Source organism: Aquila chrysaetos, chromosome 16 (assembly GCF_900496995.4).
Source record: "Aquila chrysaetos chrysaetos chromosome 16, bAquChr1.4, whole genome shotgun sequence".
NCBI lineage: Eukaryota > Metazoa > Chordata > Aves > Accipitriformes > Accipitridae > Aquila > Aquila chrysaetos.
This window is the reverse complement of record NC_044019.1, coordinates 5,740,592-5,749,244: the sequence shown is the minus strand read 5'-3', so window position 1 is coordinate 5,749,244 and position 8,653 is coordinate 5,740,592. Positions and strand designations below refer to the sequence as shown.

Genomic DNA, 8,653 nt, shown 5'->3' with positions numbered 1-8,653 from the left:
ACGTGCCTGTTAGCTGCTGACAAACACCGGAGCAGTGTCTGTCACCTCCAAAAGGTAGGAGAGGATGCAGACAGACATGCAGATGCATGATGCCAGAAGAAGGAGTCGGGGCTGGGGGGTTAACGGCTGGATTTGGGATCCAGGAGAGGCAGGTTGGGTCTGCTCCCATGCAGCAATGCACTTGTGCATGCGAGGGTCTGCCCAAGTCAGAGCCACCAGCTGCAGGCTCCTTGCAGTGAGCCTCTCTGGGGGCTTGGTCACACAGCAGGGGAAACAACTTTGTCTAGGAAAAAAGCATCATTTCCAATCTTACCCAAACAAGAATAGCTGTTGTGAGGGGGAAAAAAAGTCATTTTTAGGCCAAAGATAATATCTACCCAAGAATTTATTTCAGAAAAGCTACACGATCTGACTCCCTGATGTAGATGAGCCATGAGTCTCTGCTCTCTTCCTGCAAGAAAGGATCATTCATTCCCTCCCCAGGCATGATGTGGGGCTACGTTCTCAAACTTAAGGAGTGAAGATACTATACTGTCGGTAGCTTGTAAAAGTGTAGACAGATAGCTCACAGAAGCATCCTATTTGTGGCTTAAAATATACTAGTTTATCATGCAAATGATATGTCAACAGAATAGCTGTACTTGGCAATACTTCCCAAAGTAAATTAAGCAGTTAAACATACCATGTGTAATATTAAGGAGGTTATGTGTTACATATAATAAGCAGATGAAGCCAAGTTGTCAGGAAGCCAGGTTTCCTCAGAAATCTGAAATTCAACTCAAAGGAACCAAGGTGCGTGCATCTTCCCACTCGAGCAATGCAGAGAGGGTGATGTTTGGGAAAAGCGGGGTCGTGTTTCTGCCAAGACACCTCGAGGTGATGTGGTCCCAGCTGGGGCCCCACCAAGGTTTCATCCATGAGATGAATGGTCCAGTCTCAGCTCCCCAGCTGGCATTTCAAGAGCCAGTGCACACTGCGGGCTTACATTGTGCATTTTTCACAGCTTGAGCTCCGTGCGTCTGGGAACTATTTGCAAGGGTAAAAATAATGCATGATCCAATCTTCTCAAGGCTTTTCGCTTCCTGGAGGGTGGAAATACCAGGCAGGGGAAAAAAAAAAAAAAAGCTCTTGGATTATTTCAGCTCCACAAATTGTTCCCTGAGGCAAGTAAATGTTGTAAAAAACATACACAAATATTCAGATTCAAGTTTAACCAAATACCAGGACATTTGGATTTATTCAAGTGTCAGCAGCCCCCAAGCTTTCCTAGTTATTTCAGGCTCCCTTACATCAGCAAATGTTTTCTGTTTCACAGAAACTCAAAGTCAAACCTGGGGGCTCACAGGGCCCGAAAGAGTCAAATAAAAACGTTCCCTGCCTGCCCCACGAACCAGCTCATTACACTCCAGCCCTCACACAGCTCTCCAAAGTGAAAACGGCTCCAGTGATTTATAGAGAATCAAAGCTAAAATCCCATTTGTTTACAGACGTGATGCTTGGCTTTAGGGTGTTGTTTTAAAGCGATGCAATGGAGTGAGACACGGAGATGAGTGCTCCTCATTCCCACCTTGCCTGGGATGCTGGTTCCACCCAGACCCCAGCCCATACCTCCTCTTGTCCAGCACCTCCAGCCTCTCCCAGGTCCCCTAACCCATTCGGCACCCAGTGTCTTCGTGGGCACCTTATTTTGAAGGGAAGGCTCTTATCTCACTTATGTTCCAAATTTCAAGACCGCTCTGAACCTTTAGGCTAATATTTTTCACACATACTAAAAAATCATCCCTCCCCCTGCACACACGTGCGCACATTCCTTATGGTCTGCTTCCCCTCAGGGCCCCATGTGTCTGAAGAGACAATAAAATTTAGGTAAAGTAGGTGTTTCTTAGGCATTTTCTACAGTTCATGACCCTGTTTAAACCCCTGTGAGAAACACAGTAGGATGCATCACATAACTCTGGAAAAGGATGGTTTTGAGTTAATTGCTTCCAAAACATCCAGTGATGAGAAATCCAGCAATATGACCAAACCATTTCCTTCTCTGTTGAAAAACACCACCCTGCTCCTGGGCTGGGCTGTCCTGGCAAAGCCATCCAGGCACTGATGCTTGTGCAGCTTTTCCCTGCCATGTTGTAAAGCTCTCCAATACGACCGTTTCCCTTCCTGCAGGTGCAATTGTGCCATCCGCCAGTTATTACCCTCTCTTTGCTAAATTAAGCAGATCACGCTCCTTGATTTGCTCTCTGAACGGTGTGATTTCCTATTCATTAGTCTTTTTCTGGCTCTTCTTTGAATCTCCTCCAATATTTCCACACCTTTTTTGAACTGTGGATACTGTGCCAAGTACAGGGGTAACATAACCTTCCTATGCAAAACCGGCCAGAGGAGCACAAGTTGCTCATCAGTGACCTCCTGTCTCCCCAGGGCTTTCCTGAATCATCAGTTACCCAATCCTGCAATTATTCTCTGCATTCCCTGGCTCCACAGCTGGGCTTCCTTCCCCAGCTTTAGCCATCTAGGAGTTACATGTTTTAAGTAAGGTACTCCTCTAAGATGTCTCCACTGTTGCTAGAGAGAAATAGGCATTGTCCGGAGGTGATTCATCCCACTCTAAGGGATATCTAAGGTACAATGAATATCTCATGCTCCGGAGGTGCCTCCACCCTTCCTAGGACTAGAAGTGGACCCCACATAGCTAACATTTAGATGGCCTCAGTTAAGTGAGATGAATGCTCTGACATTTGATCATACCAAAATACCATGTTTACTTGACCCGGGGCTGCCAAGCAAACCCAAGGCGCTATATCATTAACTGGGGTTCTGTAAGGGCTGCTTTTCTTCTCCAGACTTTGTGTCACTTTTAACATTTATCAGTGAGGATTTAACAGATTCTTCTCTTTTATTCCCTGGCTCATTGCTGGGGACATTAAATGGGAGAGGGTCAAGACCAGCCATTTAGCGTCTCCATGAGAAACAAAGCTGTTTGATGTGGAATCTCCTTTTAGGACTCCATTTGGAAACCAATTACAAACCCCATTTATTTAATGTGCACCATGTTGATTTTGGATGGCTCCACTTTATCCATTAGCATGTCCTGTGATACAAAGCCAAATGCTTTTGAGAAGTTTGACCAACTTAAGAATAAGTGTAGAGGGTGACAGCTGGCCTCCCTTAGACTGGTGGGCTTTGAGGGCAGAAAGGATTATCACAACCAGGGGTCTGACCTCCCAAGTGACACTGACTATAAAATTTCATCCATTAGGCTCCTTTGAAAATCCCAACTATAAATCTTTCAGGTCCAATCCTTTCCCTACATAGCTCCCCTGGAAGCACCACGGTTGCTCAGAAAGCTCAACAGGATCCTGGTGGGGTCAGGGAGAGAAGGGTCCAGCTCCAGCCGTACTCAGGTCTCTTCTACCTGTATTGACCTAGCAGCAGACTGCTGAAAGGATTCATATTTTCCATGCTGCTAATTTTAGGCCTTTGCTTTCCAACACCCACAGACTTGGAGACACAGCCCACTGCCTCGCTGCAGCTTAAATGCTTTCTAATGGCCTCAACCCAGAGATTTACACTGAGCCAACTCACTTTGAAACCCTTCCATAAAAACGCCTTCTGCAAACAGATTTGTTTCATTATCGTTGGGCCTGAAAGTGCCTCAAGTAACAAACAACTTCAAACTCCTTCAAATTTATTGTGGCGCTAGGTTTGCACTTCATTTAAATCTTGTGTACCTGGTTGCATGTCTTATGGGGGGACAGGCAGGGGAGGGTGGATGGAGAGCCCTGGTGCAATGTATCAGTGATTATGGTGCAATAAATATTGGATGGAGGATCTATGATAACATCTATTACGGCTTTATGAAATATTGATAGTGTCTGAATACATATTGCCTCCTGAACAGCTCGTTCGGAGATGTTTAATGAAAGACATCTGTCGTTTTATCCTTGAATCTACATGCAGGCGAAGTATAGTCTCTATCCTCACTGTAATCTCAGTGAGGGCTTCCAGAGCTGTAGGGAAATGGCATGAAATACTCAGGCTCACCTATCCAGAGGGGTGGAGAGGAGAGAGACAGAGACTGTTTTATGTATACGAGTCTTTCATTTTGGAAATGAATTAACTTTGTGCTCCTCTGAAATCAATCCCTGCACAGACAACTGGCTTTAATGGGACCAATAAAAGACTGCGCAGGCTGCCGCGGCGAAACCGTGGGAGAGAGCGGGGACTCCCAGGAAAATCAGCTCATCCTTCAGACTTTTATCCCTGATTGTGCACTTCCCGCCATTTAACCCTGTGTGCAACACTGGGGCACAACACCCTTCCCCTGCATGATCCAAACACACTAATCTGTGATACACATTCACCCCCAATGTTCAACATATTCCCAAATTAATGACACGTGATATTATTTCTCACCTTGTAAGGTCTCTCCAGGCATGCACGCACATGCACACACACAAGCAGCCCATACACTTGATTATTTTTATCTTTACACCACAGGATTCACTTTCCTTTTAATACCTCTGCCTGCACAAAGCCCAGCCTCCCCCGCTCAGCTCCTCCCAGCACAGGGAAATCGAAGCACACCATCTCCATGCACCTTTCACTGGCGGAGCTCTAAATCCCTCTTTCCTCACGTACAAAACCCAAATGCCCCATCACACACAGCTGTGTGGAGATGCAGGTCTACGATACACAGCAGTGACACCCCCCCAAAGGCTTTCTAATATCTGGAGGTTTGAATGAAGCCCCACACACAGCTTTCTGCTGCCACTTGCACACTGTGCCATCTCATCCATCCTCCTCTTGGCCCATCCTTCAAACTGGACAGCTAAATGGGGAGGGGGGGGGAAGTTGTTTTCCTTCCACAACCCCCTTCTTATTCTATTGGGGAAAGAAAGGTTTCTCTGGCTGTCCTACAACATCTTCACAAAAGACAGGCAAGCCTTGTATGAAGATATGTCCTGAAATCCTGCCCCAGGGACAAAATGCCCACAGGCTTCCCAGGGATGGAGAAATTTCAATGCACAACAGTGACCCTCTTTGTTCATCTCCTGGTTGTGTCTAGAGCAAACCCAGAGACATTCCCCTGGCAAAGGACATACTCCCTGTCGATCCTGGAAGCAGAAGGTAACCCTGTGCTGTGAAGACGGAGTGTGGTACCACCCAGACAAGAACCAGTTCAGCACCCGCTGCTCTTGGCAAACAAATGTTTCTGCTGCTCCTGCCCTGAGCCACAGCCCCGGGTAATGAGACAGACCTCCCAGGCTTGACCACAGCAGCTCCAACCCAACCCTAAGGCCAACCCGTTGACTCAAGTAACACAGCAAAAGGTTCTTAGAAACCAGGCACCATGTGTTTTTCTTTCCAGATGGTAATTCTAGATGTTCACCCCTGGGTGCTGCTAAATAGGACAGAGCCAATGGGAGCATCAACAAACAGCCTTTCCTCTTACCTGGGCAGAGCCTGCAAAGCTGATTTCAGCCCATTTAACCCCAGATTGTGACAGTACAACTGGTCCATGGACCTGCCTGGCAGCATCCTCCCATCCCGGCCCTGCTCACACACACTCATTTGGAATAAATCCTTTCACCTTTAGTCTTAACTAGAAAGAATAAACTTTGACAGTCCAGGGACCACCAAACTGAGCGTCCTCAGTTGTCTCCCAAGGATAAGAACCCTAATGAAACCTTATTTCCCAATGTTTTCTTCCCCCACCCCTGCCCCCGGATCCTTCCACTGAACCATGGGCATGCAAGGCAACACCAAAAGAGAAACCAGAAATGAATGTGATACCTCAGACACACGTTTTCTGCAGCATCTCATAAGATCAATAGCTGCTTACAAGCAACACTTCCCTGGGAACATTTTCCCCCACCATGAACCACCTTATCCATCCAGCAACAGCCAGAGTCACTGAGGAGCAATACAACACCTCTCCCACAATTTGTTACCACGTAGGAGAGTCTACTACATTTACAAAAACAACATGCGGCACTCCCCTGGCTCTCTGAATTAATGATGGGTGCGATTGTGTTTCTCTTTACTTACTCAGCAGGAGGAATCCCAGCACCGGAGCTACCTCTGCTCTTCATGCAGGGAAGCATCTCCTCCACAGCCTGGGCATGAGAAAAAAATGCAAAGTGCTGTAAAAACATTGTCAGAGTCGTTTCTTGGTCCTGTCCCTTTGCACTTGTTCAATTTTCCTCTGTATGGGCTGTGAGGTAGGAGCAACATCTCACTCCATGCTTGTACAGAGACCAGCCCTGAGAAGATCTTAAGAAAGGCATGAGAGTACAAATGTAACGCAGGTGATAGATGATAACCTACTTTTGTTGTATTTTTTTTTCTAGTCTCATTTCTTAGTCCAAAATGTGTGTCTGTCCTTAGTGAAAACTCAGCTTAGCATTATAAGCTTAGCTTCTTAAGAAATTGGCTCAATTTTAGCACTATTATTTTATGAAAATGAGAGTAAGATCTTGCCTCTTCCAGTAAATGATACCACTTTCTAGTTGAGGTTTCAAACCAATTCAGTGAACGCCCTGAAAGCACTTGTGTGGACATTTCTTACTATGGTAACTTAAATGGGGTATTAAATAGCATCTTTAGCTAAATCAATGTCAGTTTAAATAGTAGTGAAAGAAAAATAAACACATGCTCCTCCTGACCATTTATCCCCTCCCTAGATTACTTTCCCAGCCCCAGTTTGGGAGCAAAGTGCTCCAGGCTCGCAGCTCACCCATCTCCAAGCAAGATCAGATGCATGAGGTTAACTGCAGGTTTAGCACTGATGTGCATCAGGTTGGTGCTGCCCATTCCCCTCCTCAAAGAGACCGGTCCATAAGCTCAACTCATCTCTGCCCAGCCTCTGATTAAGGTTCTCTGTTTGAGCATGCACACCATAGAGACAGCAACTGAAAACAACCATTCGTCCTTTCCCATCCCACCCTCCCTTCACCCTCCATCTTCCGCAGCAGCATATTTCTTCTACCTCCCTCCGTCAACCCCCTTTCAATGGCAATGCCCTTCCTGCTGCCAAATGGATGCTTAGGAGCATGGAGACAGTAAAACATTGCTCTAATGTCCCTTGCTGATGCATAGTCTCCTCCCATTATTGGTATAGCAGCATCAGGTTATACGCTGTTAATAGCCTTTCCACTTGTTTATAGCTTCGCTGGCATCATTCCTGGATTTAGCACTGCTGTTTTACTTCCCCTGGCTGCTTTGGGGACGACCTCCCCTCAAGCAGCGGCACTCACGTGTCATGTGTACAATGTGTAATTCAACATGCGGGAGCTGATGGGGGGCATTACCAGCAACCAGCACATCAAAAACACATTACAACAAAGCTGGCGAACCTCATCTTGGATGGGGCGGGGAGAAAGGGATTTTTTTTTTTTTTTTTTTTTTTTTTTGTGAAGTAAGTGAATAATTCATAGGCAAACCATTGACATGATAAATTCCTCCATTCCTCCCTTTTGTGAATTGACAGCGAACAACTTTCCAATTCCTCCCCTCTGCATTTTCATTATCCAGAATTATTCACTAAACAATTGTTTGGAATAATTCTGGGGAGCAAATTCTCTGCTGGGGATGTCGGCGCTGACGTCAGTGGAATTAGTGCCAGCAGGAGCTTTGGTTCAGAGGCGACAGGCCGTCCACAAGCCTTTCATCACAAGGATTTGGGCTCTAGATTTTGAGCCATGCTGATTAGCTGTGGCAGAGCAGAGAGGCTGGACGGTCCCATTTTTCTCTTCCATTAGACGAGCAGAGTTCTGCAAATCAGGTTTTCCACCGTGAATACTCATGTTTACACATTAACGGGGGTTGAAATTGCTGAGATGCAATGATATATCGCATCGGCGCTTCCAGCAGCACTTCTGCCAGCATGTTTCATCTCCAGCCCTGCAGGACAAACGGAACAAAGTGGGATTTCTACATTTCCATTTCAACTGCTGCAAATGAGCCCTGCCCTTTCCAGGAACACTCTGCACAGTGCCATACGGGCTCTCTGAACCCACCACCAGGCTCACCAGTACAGCTCACTGCCTTTGATATTCATGGGAAGTGAAAGAAAACAACTGAAGGTTTGCTTTTTAATTTCATGGGAAATTTTGAAAGTGGCTTTTGCTCGGTTCTGCACTTCATTTATTCATTTACAGACTGACCCAAACCCCATATGAACAACTGAATGTCTTCAGTATACTGCAGCTCTGACTCAGAAAGTCCTTGATATTTATCTGCCTGCAGTTTCCAATAAGTTAAAGCCGGCTGACCTAAAATACCAAATTCCGAGGGAGCTCTCTGGCTGATGACGCCCAGTATCTGACAGCAATTGTCTGGGGTGTATTTTCTGTATTTATTTATTGTAAATGAGACACCTGACACCAAGAGATCATAAGCAATTTCCAGCTCTCTCCAAATCACCGGTAGGGTTCCAGTTCCAAGGCTCACATCATCATCAATTCTGCTGCAAAACTTTCTGTGCTGATTGTCAGTAATTTGCAACACATAACTTGGAGAGAGAGAATTGCTTGCAGTTCCCCCCTTCACTTTCTCATGAAAATCAGCCCATGTTGGGCAGACCAACCAGACTGTCATGACAGTAAAAAACCTACAAATCTGGGGATCTGACTCTATGTTCTTTGAAATG

General features: G+C 46.0%; 1 long non-coding RNA gene across 1 annotated transcript; it reads right to left on the bottom strand.

The window, feature by feature from the left end:
* Window positions 1-924: 924 nt before the first annotated feature.
* LOC115352234 lies at window positions 925-7,103 on the bottom strand. Its single transcript, XR_003927035.1, has 3 exons — window positions 6,959-7,103; window positions 6,052-6,119; window positions 925-1,082 (listed from the first exon to the last, which is right to left on the bottom strand). It is a non-coding gene; the product is annotated as an uncharacterized LOC115352234 (long non-coding RNA).
* Window positions 7,104-8,653: the final 1,550 nt, after the last annotated feature.